This window comes from Pongo pygmaeus, chromosome 15 (assembly GCF_028885625.2).
Source record: "Pongo pygmaeus isolate AG05252 chromosome 15, NHGRI_mPonPyg2-v2.0_pri, whole genome shotgun sequence".
Classification (NCBI taxonomy): domain Eukaryota; kingdom Metazoa; phylum Chordata; class Mammalia; order Primates; family Hominidae; genus Pongo; species Pongo pygmaeus.
Window position 1 is genome coordinate 67,212,512 of NC_072388.2, and position 14,585 is coordinate 67,227,096.

General features: G+C 39.5%; 1 protein-coding gene and 1 pseudogene across 24 annotated transcripts in view; one reads left to right on the forward strand and one right to left on the reverse strand.

Moving 5' to 3' along the window:
• Positions 1-14,585, forward strand: part of RAD51B (RAD51 paralog B) — a 794,823-nt gene that overhangs the window by 509,545 nt on the left and 270,693 nt on the right. The gene's annotated exons all lie outside the window — the stretch shown is intronic.
• LOC129013295 (large ribosomal subunit protein eL8-like) lies at positions 13,703-14,503 on the reverse strand (annotated as a pseudogene).

Below are 14,585 nucleotides of genomic sequence, written 5' to 3' on the forward strand. Positions count from 1 at the left end.
AGCAACTAACACAGTGCCTTACACTCCATTAGCTACTCAACAAGTATGTTTTAATAAATTCCGTTGGTGGAATGAGGTAGTTAGGAGCAGGTATGAGCTCAAGCCTTTGAGTGGGACAACCTGGGTCTAATGCTGGCTCCTTCACTACTTTTATATCTTGAGCAGTCTGCTAATCCTCCTTGTGTCCAACTTCTTAATGTTTAAAATGAGGATAATAGTAGTACCTATCTAATAAGGATTAAGTGAGTTAAGATATGTTTTTGAGGGTTAAATGCATTAAAATATGTAAAACACTTAGCACAATGCCTGGCCTGTAGCGAGAGCTATCATTATCAACAACCACCATCATAGGTACCCATTATCAGAAGTTGGGGGTTTGGATAAAGAAAGTAAGTTTCTCTAGGTTATATTTTTGTGAAGTCTGAACTGGAATGAACTTCTTCAGATTCCTCATAGAGTACTTCGTGCCCTGCCCTTTTATTGCATAGGGACTATATCTGCTTCAGTATTGTGTAGAACATCTTGATTAAGAGTATTTTTTTATCTTTAGTCCTTGACCTATACTTATCTTTTGGTGTGTAGGTATATTGTTTCATCACATTCTCATTTTTTATTTTTTTTAACAAAGAGTTGTTCCATTTCCTCTCTTTCTGTCTACTGCTTTCTCCTTCTACGCTTAGGCCCAGAGTATATTACACTTGGAGGCATCTAGCTAGCGTGGTGCTTCCCAAACCTTTCCATGACCCAAAATAGGCTAAATACCACACCAAGGGAGACATTGATGATGTTCTATTAAGAAGAGTGAAAGGGAACCCAGGCATAAATGTACACTCAGTATACACAACTGTCGCCACCCATAGCACTGACCATCCTATTGTACCTTAGAACTTAACACTGTAATTTATCTGAGTGTTTTTTAATGGCTCTCTACTAAGTGTCAAGCTCTGTGCTAGGTCTGGGGAATGGAAAAATGGTAAGACATGGTTCTTGCTGTTGAGGTGCTTAGTTGTAACAATTTATTTTCATCTTTTATTAAATACTAATTGAATAATGTTATTATTCTTTTTTTTTTTTTTTTTTTTTTGAGACGGAGTTTCACTCGTTTCCCAGGCTGGAGTGCAATGGCGCAATCTCGGCTCACTGCAACCTCCACCTCCCAGGTTCAAGCAATTCTCCTGTCTCAGCCTCCCGAGTAGCTGGTATTACAGGCATGTACCACCACACCCGGCTAATGCTGTATTTTTAATAGAGACGGGGTTTCTCCATGTTGGTCAGGCTGGTCTTGAACTCTTGACCTCAGGTGATCCACCTGCCTCAGCCTCCCAAAGTTCTAGGATTACAGGCATGAGCCACCAAGCCCGGCCAATGTTATTATTCTTTAAGTAAAACATGTTTCCCCAAGTAAACTTACTGTGTGTTTAGTACCTTCCTGGACCCTCTTACTCACAGTGCTGTTTGCCCCACTACTACCCAGTAAAAAGAAAGGGTGACAGGTTGTAAGGACATGTAGGGTTTGAGGAAAGTTGGGCTTGTGTCAATGTAATAAAAGCCAAGTAGTTCTTGTTCCAGCCCAGTCTGTATCTATGACTAGATCATGAACAGAGAACTAAAGGCTTTTGATTATAAACCTCCTTATGCCTAGGCTTGGCCCACACTCAACTCTAATAAAAATAGTAGTAAATGTTAGGAGTAGACATAAAATGAGCACAGGTTGCCACTAGAACTTTTTCTATAACCTAACTACATTTTTTTCAACCTAAAATATTACATATCGTATCAGCCAGGATGCCATCAGGAAAGAGATGGTGCACTTTAGTATTCCTAGGCTAATTACAGTGGGGCTCCATTAGTGCCCCTAGACTGAGAAGGTGAGGGAACAGGCTGGTTTCTGGAAGCAAGGAGATAGAGGGGGCTATGTGGAAAAGACTTCCTAGCAGGATCTGAGACCTTCCATCAAGAGGCACAGCCAGTCCATAGCCCAACATCACTCTGCTCCTTCAAATCTCCTACTGGTGCACCCCAGGGGCCCAATCCAGGAGAGTCCTGTTGATGTGACACACACAGGCCAGGTCCCAGGGCAGACAGCAGGTGAAGAATGATGGTGAGTAAATCTAGAGGGGCACACAGGAAGATATCCAGCAAACATGTTTCATACTTGATTTTAGAGGTAAGGGTGTATATCTTAATTTTATCTGTTTTAGAAAACTAAAATTTTAATAGATTTAAAGTATTTCTGCCATAGTTCTTAAACCATCAATCTGATGATGTCAGATATTTTTCTCAGTGTCATTAGTTTGACCTCCCGCCACATTTTTTTGGTGGGGAGGGGTGAAGGATTGTGTATAAATTTCCTCCAGAGCACACAGAGAATAAAAATGCTATTCTTCAGATTTTTTTTTTTTTTTTTAACAAAGAGTTGTTCCATTTCCCCTTTTTCTGTCTACTGCTTTCTCCTTCTACGCTTAGGCCAAGAGTATATTACGCTTGGAGGCATCTAGCTAGCGTGGTACTTCCCAAACCTTTCTCAGCCAAAGACTCCTCTGGGAATCCAACTAAATTTCCTGGTTCCCTTTTGCTTTTAATATCGATGACCATATTACCCAATGAGGTTATTTTTATTTCTTACAAATATTTTTATAATTAACTTAAGATTCAACAAGGAGCCAAAGGTAAACAGACTGTAATGATTTCAAATTCTAACCATTATGAGTAGGTATTAATCTTCGAGAAGGTATTATTAAAAAACAGCATATAATATTCATAAATTAAAGTCAACTTATAAGTACAAAGGAATATCTGTGACTATAAAAGGAAAAATAAACTAGAATTTAAAATTTAATCACTGTGCCTTAGTAAACATGATCCTGGTACATTTCAGCACAGTATTTGTGTTTCAGAATAGGATTTTGTCTTCTAGTTATTCACTAATATGTATTTATTTTACTGTCATTCAGCAAGAAACCCTTTAAATCACTGTCAAAAGGTAGGTGATTTACTGGAACAGCTAACCTACCTCTGCCTAGAGCCCCATAGGCACTCACTTCCCTATGGAACCCTCTGTCCCTTCTTCCCTTGCTATATACCTCAGGTACCTTTATGCAGCCTTGTTCTATGGCCACTCTGCCTGTTTTACTAAGCTGCCCTAAAGTCACTGCAAAATTTTGATCAGAACATTACTGAACCAGGACACAAAGAAATGCTCATTACAGGCTTTAAATATATGCTTTTTCTTAGATCTATGGGAACAATTTCTCTAATTCTTAGGTTTTGCTCCCTGAAATTACACAGAAAGTGCTGTATCTTCTTAACCCTTTCTCCACCCCTCCTTTCATTTCAACCCAACAAACTTTTCTCCTGTGCATTGCTAGGCAGTGCTTCCATTGTCCTTAAGTGTTTGAGGTCTTGTGCTGGTAATGAGCCAGTGGTCACAAAGCTAGCCAGTGGATTTGTTCTTCAAGCCTTTAGTGATTCCATACTCCATATCACGGACTATACCATTTGTGGATTCCTTGACAGCCATGAGGAGACACTGACAGAGCTATGAATAGAAGAACCCTGTGTTCTCCCCTGTCCAGCTCCCCTGGCTTTTGGAAACAGAACTTCAATTTTTCTTCTCCATCTATGTGGTTCACATGGAACTGACCCCATCCTCCAGCTCTAGAGGTTGTCTCTGAACTTGGGTCAGACCAAACGAGTTTCAGTGCTTGGTTTAGAAATGAATATGTAACCGAAGCTGAGCATGTGAGAATCCAACCATAAGAATCTGGCCGAGCCTTCTGGGGAAGAGGAGCCTCTGTAAGCTAGGGTCATTAAATTGGTACAGTGAAAGCCTGTAGCCACCACTTTGGAGAAGCCTGCCTAAGACTGCCAACACACTGCAAGGAAGAGCTGAAAGATGGAGAGAAACTGGTTCTCGTCATCATTTGACAACTCAAGTTCAGCTACCTTGGTCATACAACCTGTTAAATCTACCCCCAGCCCTACCAGTTATTTTGTTTATTATGTCACTTTTTATTTTTATTTATGTATATATTTTTTGAGACAGGGTCTTTTGTTGTTGCCCAGGCTGGAGTGCAGTGGCATGATCATAGTACACAATAACTTCACATTCCTAGGCTCAAGTGATCCTCCCACCTTAGCTTCCCAAGTAGCTAAGACAAGAGGTGTATGCCACCACATCCAGCTAATTTTTTATTTCTTATAGAGATGGGGTCTCACTATGTTGCCCAATCTGGTCTCAAACTCCTGGCCTCAAGCCATCCTTCTGCCTTAGCCTCCCAAAGTGCTGGGATTACAGGCATGAGCTACCACACCCAGGCTTATTATGTCAATTTGAATGTGCACTCTGTCACTTATAACCCAAACTCCTGAGTGAAATACCAACACATCTGAGAATTCAACAACTTCTGGGATCCACAGCCCCATGGAGGCTACAAGCTACTAAAAAGATACTAATGTCAGCTTCAGCTGAGAATTCCAGAAATCTACAGAAGGTACCTTTCCTTTTCTTTGGTTCCAGAGAGCATGATAATATACATACAGAATTCTGGAAACTTGGGACTGATAACAGGGTGTATTACCAACTGTGTGTGGTATCGGTAATTAAATATTGCTAAAACCCTGTAGAGGCTGGTTTTTACCTTTAGAAAGATCATCTTAAATAATCTGAGGATTTTTATTTTAAATAAGTTAATGTTAAAAATATTTTTTGGGTCGGACCCGGTGGCTCACGCCTATAATCCCAGCACTTTGGGAGGCCGAGGCAGGCGGATCACGAGGTCAGGAGATTGAGACCATCCTGGCCAACATGGTGAAACCCCGTCTCTACTAAAAGTACGAAAAAATTAGCTGGGCATGGCGCTGTGCACCTGTAGTCCCAGCTACTCGGGAGGCTGAGGCAGGAGAATGGCATGAGCCCGGGAGGCGGAGTTTGCAGTGAGCTGAGATCGTGCCACAGCACTCCAGCCTGGGCAACAGAGCGAGACTCCGTCTCAAAAAAAAAAAAAAAAATTGATAACATGAAAGTTTGAAGTAAAGAGTCAATTATGTTAAATAATAAAACACTCCAAAATCTAACATGATGCCACGCTATGTTAACAAGAGCCTGGCGTTAAAAACTGAGTCACCATATTCAGCATTAATAAGATAGTAGCAAAGCTCTCATTCAGCTGCCATGCCTAGGTGGTGCTTCTGCATGTTCAGAGGATGTGGAAAGCAATTGAAATGATTAAAAGCATGGAAAATCAGATCTCTGAAGAGTGATGAAAGTAGGCTATTTAATTAAAAGAAAAAAAGATTGAAGGAAGAAAATAAATGGTGTTTAAGTACAGAAAGAGTTCTTATAAAGAAAAAGGTGTCCAGATGTTTCCCCCTTCCACTGAGTATATTAAGAGAAAATTGCCTTAGACATTTCATTTATACAAAGGAAGGATTTTTTTCAAGCAAATAGGATTCTTGTACTAGGTGTGACATTGGACTAGATGACCTTTAAGATTTTTCTTCACTAAGATTCTGTGATTACCAGATTGAGGATGTACTTATCAAAAGAGTGTGGAACCACTTGCTGTATGTCTTAAAAGGTAAGATGAGGAAACACTGGCTGGTTTGCCTTAGGTGTCATTCTGCCCAGGAGTTACTTCCAACATTCATAACATGCCTTTGAAGAAGCAGATATTGTATATAGACAAACAGCATATCAGAAAAAAATCAAAACAAAAACAAAGGAATACTAGCATTAAAGTAATAATAAAATACAGGATTTCTATTTTCTACTCTTTCAGTATAGCTATTAGCAATTCACAATTAGTTTCTTCATTAACTAGATATGATAGGTGAGGCAAATCATGGGACAGTTTAGTATTGGTGACAGTGTGTTGGGGGGGGGGGTAGAATTAAGTGTTCCATATTGAATCAGGAGCATTTAATGTCAGCCCTAGTATCTAGTAGGCATATTTCCTACTGCAACTTAATTGGCATAATTTTGGATCCAGAGAATATAAACCAAGACTCAGAAAACTATATTTTACTTTTAAAATATAGTTTTAAAAACAATTCTAGGTTTATACATGGAAAAGCTATTCTAAAGAACAATAGCTGGCCAGGTGCGGTGGCTCACGCCTGTAATCCCAGCACTTTGGAAGGACAAGGCAGGTAGATCATAAGGTCAGGGGTTCAAGACCAGCCTGGCTAACACGGCGAAACCTCGTCTCTACTAAAAATACAAAAGTTAGCTGGGCATGGTGGCGCATGCCTGTAATCCTAGCTACTCGGGGGGCTGAGGCAGGAGAATTGCTTGAACCGGGACCCGGGAGGCGGAGGTTGCAATGAGCCAAGATCACGCCACTGCACTCCAGCCTGGGCTACCGAACAAGACTCTGTCTAAAAAAAAAAAAAAAAAGAGCAATGGCATTGGCATTATTGTGGTTTCAATAATACTTATTTAATAATACTTATTTAAAACTTAAAGTTTAAAAAAAAACAAAGTCCATATGTTGCTCCACATCTTTCTGTACTACTTGGGCCATTTCATTGAGTTCTACTATGTGGCAAGTCAGGATGTTTTGTGTAAGTACAAGCTCCTGTGACTATAGTTTTCATGCATCCACATATCTACTAATTAGCTCCACAACTGGGTTCTGCAATTTCCTGGGCCACATCGCTGAGACAGATTCTGCATGTTCTGCACCAGCAGTCATTTCCCCTTCATGGAGCCCACATGGTCACTTAAAAGTAATTTATCCAGGAGGGTTTCCAGCTTTTAAGTGAGTCTGCTAATAACAGAGGTTGTCTGACTTCACAATCAATTATCCTGCATAGATTCAAGTGATAATTTCTATATTTGTAGTTTTCAAGTTACAGGGAAAAACTGGGAAGAGAGAAGAATATCAATTCTGTAAACTGGTTATTGAAATTATTGGGGGAGTTTGCTGAATATGATGATTTTGATGGAAAGGAATCTTAACAATACCCCATTCATACCCATTTTCCAATTGAATTATCCAGGAAAAATTAACTTAGATACAAAACCAAGCAAGCAAGCAAACAAAAAGCCCCAAACAACAGCAGCAAAACCCGACTTCCAAAAAGAGTTCACATTATGGGCTTACTTTTAAAAACCGATCTAGAAACAAGAAGCTGGTTTCTAAGTTTATTTCCACACTTGCCCTCTGAACCCTGTCTTGTTGAAAGATTCAGGATATCAGATTCTCTCCCATAATTTCCTTTCAACAGAACTTACTGTATTACCCACCCATCCCCCAAATATAAATGGCTAAAACAGCTGGCTCTTTCACTCTTGGTATATACACACAAACACAAGTGAGATACACACACACACATATGTATATTATACATCTCTGCATATATAAACACATACTTTGGTCATTTATTTTTTTAACAGAATAAAGGTAATTAATCAAAATACAATTCATTTTAACAGTTGAGGCTTGACAGAGATCATTATTTCAAGAAAAGCCAAGGAGAATAAGCTCCCTTTCATAGTATTGTTTTCTTTCTAAACCTCTATAGGGTGCATGGCTCTTAACTACTGAGAAAGTTTGGGACAGCACCATGGAGCAGCCTCCTGCCTACATGTTAAAAGATCTAAGTTCTCTTGGGGAAGGAGCTTATAACTATGTATTCACTCATCCCACAGAAGAGAAGATTTTGCATCTGTTTTATTTCTAATTCTAGACTGTCTCTAGTTAGCCATAGGGCAAAAAAACCAAAACTGTTTCCCCCTCTTTCCCTGAAGAAAAAAACTGAAGTGCAGAGAGAGAAATAAAGATAAATATCTTTTTCTTATTCCAGTTCAATTTAGTTTCATCTGTTCTTTTCTTTAATATTTTGTGAGCTGAGAAGAAACATCTTTAAATCATCTCATCTATGTGAAACCTGTTTTTAGAGAGTCCAGACTTTTTCTCCTTCATTCTGTGATTCCATCAGTGATGCTCAAATGGCTGATTTATAATTCTCCTTCCTACTGACTGGGAAATAGAGGTGTATCATAGCGGAGGGACCAGGAAAATGGATAGGTAGATGAAAGAGAACCAGAGGACCCTGTCCACAACCCACCCACTCAGCTGAGGACTGTTAGCTGGTCCCTGAATAGAATGCTCTCACCCTTTCTGCCTCTGCATATACTGCTGTGCTACAGAGCCACTCAGCAGAGTGGTGTCCCCTTGACCCAGTTGGGGCCATCCCGGGACTCCTGTAACCTAGGACCTTCTAGCCTTAATCATATCATCATATGTAAAGAATGCCTACAAATCAGTAAGAAAAAAATAGAAAAATAGACAAGGGATATAAACTGGTGATTTTTAGAAGAAACCTGGGCATTCAACTTTACAAGTCATTAAGAAAATAAAAATTAATACAAAAATGAGATCCCACTCTTGCCATCAGTTTGGCAAAACAAAACAAAAACCCTAAATGTTGGTGAGCATATAAGAAAACAGGAACTCAAACTGCTAATGGAAGAGGAAACTGGTAAAGTCACTTTGAAGACCTATCTGCCAGCCTCTAGTCTGATGTGAACAGGCACAACAAGCGCTGCAGCCCAGCAACTACACTTCTAGCTGTGAGCCTTAGAGATACCTTTGCTTCACAGGTAAAATTATGTACAACAAAGGCTATATTTATTTTTATTTTTTAAAAAGGCCAGAAGGATGAACACCAATTTTTTTCTTTTTAAAATTAATAGATAACATTGTATGTTATAATCATATACAACGTGATGTTTTAAAGTACACATACATTGTAGAATGGTTAAATCTAGCTAATTAAACAAATGTATTGCTCACATAGTTACCATTTTGTGGTAAGAGCATATAACATCCACTCTCTACATTTTTCAAGAATGCAATATATTTTTAACCATAGACACCTTGCTCTATCATAGGTCTCTTGAAATTTATTCTTCCTGTCTCATTGCAATTGCGTATCCTTTGACCAACATCTTCCCATGCTCCTCTCCACCACACCCCAGCCTCTGGTAACCACCATTCTACTGTCTACTTCTATGTAATCAACTTTTTTGGATTCTACAAAGAAGTGAAATCATGTGGTATTTTGTTTTCTGTGCCTGGCTTATTTCATTTAACATAATGTCTTCCAGGTTCATCCATATTGTCACAAATGGTGGAATTTCATTCTTTTTTATGGCTGAATAGTAGAGTCAACCCTAGAAAAATGCAGAGATGAGGTGTGCTAACCCTCACACAGTCAGAAATTTACAAATACATTTTGGCTTCTCCAAAACTTTATTAGCCTACTGTTGATTGGAAGCCTTACTGATAACATAAACAGTCAACACATACTTTGTATATTATATATAATATATACTGTATTCTTACAGTAAGTAAGCTAGAGAAAAGAAAATGTTATTAAGAAAATCATAAGGAAGAGAAAACATATTTACCTTTCATTAAATGAAAGTGGATCTTTGTAAAATTCTTCACCCATATCGTCTACACATTGAGTAGGCTGAAGAACAGGAGGGGTTGGTCTTGCTGTCTCAGAGATGGCAGAGGAAGAAGAGGTGGAGGAGTGGAGTGGGAGGTAGGAGAGACAGGTTGGAGTAACTTTATTGAAAAAATCCACATGTAAGTGGACCTTGCAGTTCAAACCTGTGTTGTTCAAGCATCAGCTGTGTTCCATTATGCATATAGGCCACATTTTTTTAATCCATTCATCTGTTGATGGACTTTTAAGTTGATTCCATATCTTGGCCATTGTGAATAGTGCTTCCATAACATGGTAGCACAGATAACCTCTCCAAATTCTTGATTGTGGTTGTCACTGGAGGAAGAAATGTGATTGGCATACTTTACTTGATATATCAAGTGATATATATGATATATATCATATATAATGTGATAGATATATACACACACATATATATGTATTATATATGTATTTTATATATATATATATATATATATATATATATATATATATATACACAAAACAAACAAGAACTGAAGAAAATATAGAAAATATGTTGGCCGGGCACGGTGGCTCATGCCTGTAATCTCAGCACTTTGTGGGGCCGAGGCAGGCAGATCACTTGAGATCAGGAGTTTGAGACCAGCCTGGCCAACATAGTCAAACCCCATCTCTACTAAAAATACAAAAATTAGCTGGGCATGGTGGCGGGTGCTTGTAATTCCAGCTACTCCGGAGGCTGAGGCAGGAGTATCACTTGAATCCGGGAGGCGGAGGTTGTAGTGAGCCGAGATCGCACCACTGCACTCCAGCCTGGGCGACAGAGTGAGACCCTGTGTCAAAAAAAAAAAAAAAAAAAGAAAATAGAAACAGAAAATATGTTATATTTTTCTCTGTACTTTCCTGCATTTACATTTTTCTCAAAATTAAAAAAGCAGATAGCCACTCTTTCTGTTGATTAGTACAATCAGCATACTTTAGTCTCTTAGTAATTTTCTGATTTGCATCTTTGCAGTCCCTAAACAGGCATTCCTCTGTGATACTAACAGGTTTCACTGCAACCAGCTCACCTTCCTGGATCTGGTTTTAAGCTTGGTGAAGGCAGTGCTGATAAGGTCTGACAATGTGGGGAGTGGTAGAAGAGGCTTGGAATCTTTTACTTTTTTTCATAGCATTTCACAGAGTTGGAAAATAGCTTCAGGGATCATCTAATAGAATTTATTTATTTAAATGAAGAAATTGTGGCCTTGAGAGCCTTGTTCAGATGCACCTGGCTAATTAAAGGTAGAGTTAGAATCTGTAACTACTGATTTTCTAGTAACAAGAGCAGAAAGTTCTACAGAGCCTTCCCCATGGACAATCAGGCACCCACCATGTGTCTGGTATTTTGGAAATAGCCATTAGGTTAGCAATACTTTAAGAGACTAGAAGGAGAGGTTAAAAGTCTCTGTGGTCACTACATTCAAGAAGCGGTATAGCATAAAGGCTGAGAGAAGGTTTATCAGAAGCCATGCTTGCATTGGTGTATATCTTGGCTCTGCCACTTCCAGCTGTTTTATCTTGGATAAGTTACTTAACCTGTCTGTGCCACAGTTTCTTTAATTGTAAAAGTAAGAATAATAATAGTACCTATTTCAGAGGTTATTCTGAGAGTTGAAAGAGTTAATAATATGTGAGAATGATGTCTGATATATAATGTATTCAACAAATGTTAGCTATTATTACATCATTTGGAGAACAAACTATTGAGGAAACTGAATGTTTAATTATGGTTCTGCCATCTTTTGCTTTAAACCACTTATCTCTCAAAACTGTCCTATCTTCCTTTGTATTTAACTTGGATGAGTCTTGGTTTTACAATAAAGAAAGCAGAATTCAAAAAGGTGAGATCATTTACTTGCCTAGAATGATGTCATAAATGTGTGGTAATTATTATATTTCCTTTTCATTATATTTCACTCAACACTTATTCATCCCTTTTGGTATACATGGGGGCTACCCATGGGAGATGTGAAGCAATCTAGTTGACAAAAGAAATAAAGGACTGAGTCCTTGGGGGTCTTACTGTCCAGTACATAGATTGCTATTTTGATGTACTCTGATCAATTACAAGCAAATTCTTCAAGTTTGTAAACAAATTACACTCCAAATTCCTACATTTTTGACAAAAGTGCTTTGAACCTTAATATAAAATGATGATAGAATTCTACTTGCCACCAATGCATCTATTAAACAGTGTAGGTTTCTAAGACCCAAATCAGATTTTCTTTCTCTGTATCAGTTTCTTGAAACTAATGCTATAATCCTGATGTGGCTTTTAGACACCAACCCATTCAGTGGTGGAGAATTTGTTCCCAGGGTTTGAGAGAGAGCTAACCATTTCTTTGTTTGTCCCCAATGCTTTTAACCAAATAATGTAGTTCTTAAAAGATGCATTTATATAGGGTAGAATACTCTACATTTCCTTTTTATGGTTGTTTAAAAATGTTTTTAACAAATATTACAGTAATTTTTCTCATCTACCTCAGAAAAGTTCCATGTTCTAACTGAGATGAATTCCTTTGTCAAACTAGTAAGAGGGTGATTTCATTTGTAGTTTACTTACTAATTTATTCCATAATTTGAGTGTTAATCTTGCTGTCAGATGAATACAATCAACTTTTGGACTCAATTTCTTCCTGTGCAGGGGAGAATTTCTGTGTACCAAATTCCCACATAATTGCCTCTTTTGCACACACCCACATCTTATTTTTGTTGGTGCCTATCCTAGCCCATCACAACCTATAATTGTCCAGCTAAATAATTTTTTAAGAAGATTTGATGCTTTCAGGTACCAAAATGATTCAGATTTAAAGCTGCAGTGGATAGGTTATTGATACATGAATTAAACCTGAAATACCCCCTCAGAACCTGAAATCTCTTTTCAAGACAGATGTCTAAAGTTGACCACAGTTTTTCAGTGTGAAAGTAGATGCTAAAATTAGCCATTGTAGCATGCAGCTTTGTGGAAGTGGCTGTACTCTTGCATCCTGTGGTTCTTTCTTCCCTATTGGCATGGTTATTTTGATCTGAAATGTCTAGCTTTCTGCTGTTTACCTATTGCCATTCCATGGGCCATAATTCTTAGGCGGAGGTTTTTAAAATTTTCCCTTGCCTAGGCTATATCCCAGACCAGCTGAATCAGAATCCCTGGGGACAGAGCAGGGGTATTTGTGTTTTTAAAACCTCTTCAGGGCATTCTGATGCTCAACCTGAATTAAGAACCACTCGCTTATTGCCTAGGTTAGAAATTTTTATTTGTTTTGTTTTGTTTTGTTTGACAGGATCTCACTCTGTCCCCCAGGCTGGAGTGCAGTGACATGATCACAACTCACTGCAGCCTCGACCTCCTTGGCTCAGGCAATCCTCCCACCTCAGCCTCCTTAGTAGCTGGGACTACAGGCATGTGCCACCACACTCAGCTAATTTTTTAGTTTTTGTGTTTTGTTTTGTTTTTTTAAGAGATGGGGTCTCACTATATTGCCCAGACTAGTCTTGAACTCCTGGGTTCAAGCAATCCTCCTGCCTCACACTCCGAAAGTGCTGGGATTATAGGCATGAGCCACCATGCCAGGCCCAAAAATCTTTTATTTGTAAATAACTGAAACCCACTCAAACTATCTTAACAGCAACAAAACATTTTGCCATAAGGAATCAGGAGACTCTCACAGAACCCAACAGCATGAAATACAACTGGACTTCATAAGAGACCAGAGCCTGGAACAGGAGCATTTACAAGGACCCAGGCAACTAGTCCCTGTTGCCCAGGTGTAGCTCTCTGTCTGCCTGGCTCCCTTCAGGGGCTCGTGGATTCAGATCTCTGCTTCTCTCTGTACATCTGCTTTCTTTCTTTTCTCTTTCTCAGCTAGCCACTTTCGCTGCTTGGTGAGCACATGGCCAAACATGGTGCATCCTCAGTAGCCACGTTTGTACGTCCTTAGTTCGACTTCCCAGCCCAGGGATACTAGCATCAATGAGTCTAAATTCCTGAGAGAGGATCTGATCAGTCTGGCACAGGTGATATGTCTGCCCTTAATCCAACCAGACAACATGGCTTAAACATGGCCGCCAAGGGACCACCCATGTGTAGGTTAAGATTGGAGGCTATTTAGCTATCTCAAAGTGTATCTTTATGCTTGCCATATTTTTTTTTCTTTTTTGAAGAAAATTTTGTATTATTTTAATTATTTTTATGGACAGAAAACTCAACAGTGTACATTTAACCCAGTTCAATGGCAAGTTCTTTAACCTTTGCCTTTTCAAGCTTGATAATGTGAGCTACAGACTTGAGATCCAGGACATTGCCTCCCCAGTGACAGTGGATCTCATCGTATCTGTCATAGTTGGTCCTGATAGCTTCCACCAGCTTAGCCAAAGCTCCTTTGTCTTCCGAGTTAACCTTTGTGAAGGCAACAGTGGTGCAGGTCTTCCTGTGGACTAGATGTCCCAGTCTTGCCTTCCCCTTGATAATGCAGTAAGGGACCCCCTTTTCACAACACTGGGCAGGCAGGCAGAAGACAGCCAGCTCGATGGGATCCACATCATGTGCAGTCATCGCCAGCTGAGCTTTCTTGTTCTCCACGAAGGTGGTGACCATGTTAACTCCTGCTCGAAGGACAGGTGGTCTCTTAGTGGGGATGTACCCTTTGCTGGTAGCTTTCTTCTTGGCCTGGGCCAACAGCCTCTGCTTCTTCTCTTGCTTTGTCTCTGGCCTGTACTTGTGGGCCAGCTTAAGCAGCTGAGTAGCTGTTTGGTGGTCCAGGGCCTGGGTGAACTGGTTAATGGCAGGAGGCACTTACATCCACTTATAGAGGATGGCTCTCTGCCGCTGCAACCTGATATAGTGGGGCCATTTTACAAAGTGGGTGAGGACTCTTTGGGGCTGGATATCCTGTCCAATGCGAAAATTCTTAGGCCTTTTCTCAAACAGGGGATTCACCACTTTCTTGGCCCCCTGCTTCTTTATGACAGCAGGAGCTGGAGCCATTTTCTTCTCCTTGGCCTTCTTTCCTTTCAGCATCTTGGGTGGTGGGAGGAGAGACCTATGGTTGCCATATTTTTCATCTAGCATTATACCAAATAACTTTGTTTCTAATTTCAGT